The 6,000-nt window shown below is 44.9% G+C and overlaps 1 pseudogene; it reads left to right on the top strand.

The window, feature by feature from the left end:
- The first annotated feature begins 4,008 nt into the window (after positions 1–4,008).
- Positions 4,009–5,194, top strand: LOC149357864 (uncharacterized; annotated as a pseudogene).
- The last annotated feature ends 806 nt before the right edge of the window (positions 5,195–6,000 follow it).

Raw genomic sequence — 6,000 nt, 5'->3', positions numbered from 1 at the left:
AGTACTGGCCTGTCGTAGGTGGTAGAACGCCGCAGGAGCATCTTCTCCATCGTGGCCGCTTCCGTGAGAAACTCAGCAACAGTCCCAGGTGGGCTGCGCACGAGGCCTGCAAATAGCTGTTCTTTGACGCCGCGCATGAGTTGGCGCACCTTTTTCTCTTCGGGCATGGCCGGGTCAGCTCGCCGGAAGAGCCGAGTCATATCCTCCACGTACATGGCTACAGACTCATTCGGCATTTGAATGCGAGACTGCAAAGCCCGTTCAGCCCGTTCTCGGCGATCCGTGCTGGTGTAGGTCTCCAGCAGGCGTCGGCGGAACTCATGCCATGATGTTAGCGCATCTTCTCGGTTCTCGTACCACGTACGTGCCCCATCCTCCAGGCTAAAGAAGACGTTTCGAAGCTTGGCTGCGTCGTCCCACTGGTTGAACGAGGCCACGCGTTCAAACTCGACCAGCCAGTCTTCGAGCTGACTGCCATGGAATGGTTTGGGCAGTCGCGGATTCTGCAAGGTATAGTAGGCTGCAGCTGGCATAACAGGTCGATGGGTGGGTGCTCTTGCAGACTCCAAAAGCCCGTGTTCGGGAGGTAGGCCTTGGTTTCTCCGGCTAGCACGGTGCACAGGGGTGTCCACCAGCGAAGGACTGGAGCCCAGGGTATGCGGAGGAGTATTAGACATATACAGGGATCTTACCCCGCACCTCCACCAAAATATGTAACGGAAAACAGGGCGACAGGTTGCTAACCAGCAGAATGCAGCAGCCAGCCAGCCAGCGCGAGACACTTCAACGTCTTCGAAGACACTTCAGCGCCACCTGAGAACACTGGGTGGCATTATTACAGTTGCAGTAACATGAAATAAATTGAAGCAATACACTGTAAACACAACAAAATACATAAAATCATGTGTAATGTCTCTTCGTCCGAGTCTGGGTATTACTGCTCGAGAATTTGAACTACTGGAAATATAAAGGCACAGCAGAAAGAAAAACCACAACCAATGCAGCAAAACGTGGAATGAAAGCATTCTCAACATATCACTGGGACTCCTGTGTAAAGAAGTCATATCTGGGGCAAATGTAAGAAAAGCTTTGCAGTTCATACAGATACAGGGGATCAAAAAATTCATCAAGGTGCTCCATGCTTTCAATTATCACACTGTGGCCAGAAAAGTCAACACAATAAGCATGAAAATGGTCATCAAAATACTTTGTCCTTAACACTGAAGCATAAACAAAATGTGCTGCATTACAGATTGCTATCAATGCTACCTGAGCAAACAGAGGGAGGTCATTTTCATGTATAACTAAGGGAATGACACAGCCGACGGAGAGTTTCCTTTCATCAACTGTGAGCGATGAAACTGTGTGTACATCCATGTCTACTAGGCTGAGCTCCTGTAGTCTATCCTTTAAGAGGCCAGGCAGGGAGTTGAAATCACACTTTCTCTTACCAACTGTAAGTACTGATTGACATGGTTCTGTTAAAGAATACATCAGATGCATTTGGTGGCGCTGGCTAAGTGTAGCACAGATGCTCTTGAAGTTTCCAGTCTTTTTCACAATCGATTTGAAAAATTGATGCTTAGCCTCAAAACGCATGCATGACAGTTTTATAAGTGGCCCATACAAGAGCAGCAGCCTAGGGTAATGAATAAGGTAATGCATTTTAGGAATCACATTCACGTCAGGCAAAACTTCCCTGAATGCACTGTAAAAATCCTCAATAAGGACTTGCAAGTATGCAGCTGCACTACGGCTGACCTGTGGTGCAGCAACAATATCTACAACAGTCCTCAGTGCAAGGTATACGCTGTATGCGGCATTTCCTTTTGACACACAATCACCAACCAGGAGTGAAAAGAAACGGAAAAAGCAGAGTTTTTCAGCAGCTGATCCTTTGAGTGCAGCGCTTCCAAACACTGCTTGACGAGAAATAGGAGGAAGCTTACTTCTTTTGTCAGCCCCTTTGAAGGGAAAACAGAGAAGCCTCTCATTCAACTCATCCAAACTCAGAACACGATCAGAGATGATGCGATGAATCACATGTTTAAGCACAAACGGGATGACGCCTTCATATAAATCATGCATAACATCGGGTGGCAGCCCTTGCGTGACATCAAAGGAGTTGATTGAGTTAAAGCAGCCTTCACCTGTAATGCCATACACACTTGACAAGCTTTCATCTGCCTGGGCCAGTTTAACATGTTGTGCATGTGTTACCTTGTTCCTTAGAACAAACTCTTCCTCATGCCATTTCTCATTAATACCTTGCTTGCTCGCCATGCAAAACCGGCAGATCAGCCCCGAAGAAAAGCACTGACGAAAACCACCAACCTGGTGGCTTGATAAATTATCACCACACACAAATAAAATTGAACCTTTAACAGTTTCTCCATTCAACTGTATACCAGTTGACTCCAGTAGGTGCAGGTCAGCTAGCAGTGGCTGAATTATATGATGGAGGCCATATTTAGCAACAAGAGAAGATTTGGCAAGTAGAACAAGGTACTTAGCATTTAATTTGGACAGGTACTTGGGCTGTATGTTCAGGATTGACATATACCCAGCCAGAAGTTTATGCTTCCCACGCTTGCTGCCCAGTGGGTTGCAAATTTCGAAGTCATCAAAATAAAGCTGGAGAACTAATGCTTTGTCATTCATAGACTTGAAGATCCGGTGGTTTTTATAAAACTCCCCATCAAAAGCATCCTGAAGAAGGCCACTGCTAGCTTTTCTTTTTTTAAAAAGGTCACAGACACTTGCAACAGTTTTCACCGTGTCAAGCACTGATACGTACTGGTATGTTTCTTTTTTTTCCTTATCTGAACATACCACTGTTTTCGGGGCAACAAAACTACATGAAGCTTTCCAATACTTTTCACGGCCTGCCCTGGTTGTAAACTTGGAAATTTCAGTCATGTCAGCTGTACCTAGCTCTGCTCTATAGTCTTGCACAAAATTCACAATGTCATTTGCTATTTCATTTACCACACTCAATGGCAACTGTCGGCCTTCTTGCCACTTTAGTAGCAAAGATGAAAGGTGCATAGCGCATTCCGTATTTGGATCAGATGAGCCAACACTTGCATGATTTGTTACATGAACATCCGCTGGCTCTGGAACATTGTTTCCACAGGATGTCTCATCATCTCTTGTGTCCTGTAGGTTATCGGACAGTGATGGTGGAGGACTTGCAACTGTTGTCTTCATAGAAGAGGCAAACAGATGTTGGTGGCACCGGGTAACGTGCGCCCGGAAGGACCTGTAGAGTCTGTAAGAATTTGTGCAGCCTTCCAAGCTGCAGTTCCAATTCCCTTCAGAGCCATGCCATGAGCTGAAGTGCCGAAAAAGAGTGGACAAAGATGGTGCCCTGTGGCAACACTTTCTGCAGCTGTATGTTCTTCTGCACTGCATCTGAAAGCCAAAAAATGCAAGTGTTTGGTATCTCTCATTTCAGCTGGTGCCGCAGCAAGAACACAGAAAATTTGCAATGGCAGTAAATTCAAAAATCCCACAAGGCTTTGGCAAGAATTATGTAATGCAAAATAAATAGTTGCGGTTACAGGTTTTCATGCATATTCTGCAGGAATGGGATTGAACTCAAAACAAATTTACACTGCGAGCATACAACAGTGCCAGAGGAAAAAGCCTTTGTCCTATGTAGGAGTTCGCAACAGAAAGGAAAGCTATTGAAGGAAGTAGACAGCAGACGCCAGCACACTGAATTCTACAAAACATGTTTGGATCATGTCAAGGCAGCCACAGCTGGCCATAGCCAAGCCAAGCTCAGCCTAACGGGGAGCCGAGCAGATGATGGCCGTATTAAGTAGCCATGTAATCTTGGTACATATTAATAAATAACTATTGTTTACATGGTACCAAAAGCGCAATCTTGCGAGATGAAGAAGGAAGCGTAAAAGTAAGCAGTGCAGAAGAAGAAATCAACGAAGACGAAAGTGGCAAATAAACGTGAACGAGGCCAACACTAATTTTGAAACCATGGTGGACAGTGGTCTGATGCCAATGAAACCAATCGACTTGCGATCGCTGTCACAAAATGCATGGGAAGACTCACTACACAGATACGAGTCATATGCCACAGCGGTACAACTCCACAAGAAGCTGCCAGAAGTGCAAATGGCAAATTTCATGGCTGTTATTGAACCGGATGTGCAAGTAGCATTCTGACTCTCTCTAAGCAAGGAAGAAAAACCTTGAAGTAGCCAAGCAAAGGTTCAAACCACAGTTCACTCCAAAGATAAGCCACACTACAAACACAAGTTCAACTAGATGGAGCAAAAGGAACTGCGCCCTTCATCGAGTTCCCGACAGCAGCCAGACTGCAGACAAAGAAATGCCAGTTCGGAGACCTGTCCGACGAGCTGCTCAGAGATGGCATCATTATCAGTATATCCAACGATGATGTGCGAGAGAGGCTGCTGAGCAATCCTACCATACACATTCAGAAACCCATCAGCCTATGCAGGGCAAGTGAGCAAGAATCGATGCAACTGAAACAAATCACTTGCAAGGATACCGGGGTGGTCAATGCAATCCAAGAATAAAAATGCGAGCTGAAGAATGACTCAAAGAGGACCACACCCAAATAAGTACTGACTACCAAGATATGCCAGCAAATTATGTGCAGGATACCACAAGCCTAGAGTATGCCAAACCTATTTGCAAGCAGTGTCACAAGTGCCAAAAGATAGAATGCTTAGCAACAGTTAGCCGAACAGGCAGAAGATAAGCGCAGTATCACATGCACTCCATTGATGACAAAGAAGACACCGAGCTGTGCATGTCGGAGGTAAAGACAAAAGAAAGCAAGACGAAATTAAGTTCAGCGATAGTGCCACAGTCACCATCAAGTTGGACACAGGCGTACAGTGCAATGTACGACCACTGAAAAAGTGCTACCAATGGGTGTTCACTTACATCCATCTACTGCCAGAAGAATTTGACATACAGCAACTGCAATATGCAAGTGATGGGTGAAGCCAAAGGAACCTGTGCAGTAATGGAATGAAGAGCTAAGCTAAAATTTTAGTTGTCAATATTGATGCCATACCAGTGCTACAACAGAACGCCTGCGAGTTATTCAATCTGCTGTAGAGAGTGTATACATAAAAGGCAAGACAAATCGAAATTTCCGAAGCCTTCCACTATGACGCCCCTTATAGCCTGAGTCGCGTTAGGACATTAAACCCACCATAAACCTAAACCTAAATGTAACATCTTCCAAGGCAACAGATGCGTCAGAAATTTTTAGTATGAAATGAACATAAAAGAAGGTAGCAAAAGATTAGTAAACGAACCCTCCCCCCCCCCCCCCAGAAGGATCCCTTAATGTCTGATTGATGAATTCAAGAAAGCTGATAAGCATGGAAGCATGGAACAGAAGGGAACAGAAGGGAATCATCGAAAAAAATCACAGAACCGGCTGCTAAGAGTCTGCATAGTTCAGATGAAATGAACAAAGTGCTGCTAAAGAGAAATTATCTGCTAAAGACACTGGCCAAAGAAGCCCTGAAAGGAACACCAGCACTGGCATACTATGTCAGAGGGCTATGATGCTTTCAGTTGATGCAGTTCTGCTGCAAGAAGGAAAGCCCATTACTTATGCATCAGCCTCAGTGACCGAGCCCTAGCAGAAGTGTCACCAAACTGAAAAAGAAGCACTGGCAATCTGGCATGGATGTAAGAAATTTTACCAGTATACAGTGCACTTAACCGAAGACTTTACACAGTTTTGAAAAATAAACTTTGAGTTAGAAGAGCGCTTTTTTCAGCATGGCATTGTCAGCGGTATGGTACATCAGCATGCAGCTAACACTTGCTAACTAGCAGGCTGGCTAATTAATATTGAATAATATTGAATTTATCTCACCGTAACTAATATCCATGTCAGTTTTCAGAACTTTGAAAATGCTCGGCGCTGTGGCCCAACAAATTCTGGCTACATCACGCCAAAATGCATGCGCTTTCAAGAAGCTTGCA

This window comes from Amblyomma mixtum, chromosome 3 (genome assembly GCF_055824585.1).
Source record: "Amblyomma mixtum isolate Tamu chromosome 3, ASM5582458v1, whole genome shotgun sequence".
NCBI classification, from domain to species: Eukaryota; Metazoa; Arthropoda; class Arachnida; order Ixodida; family Ixodidae; genus Amblyomma; species Amblyomma mixtum.
The sequence above is the reverse complement of the archived record's forward strand: the minus strand, read 5'-3'. Positions and strand labels throughout refer to the sequence as shown.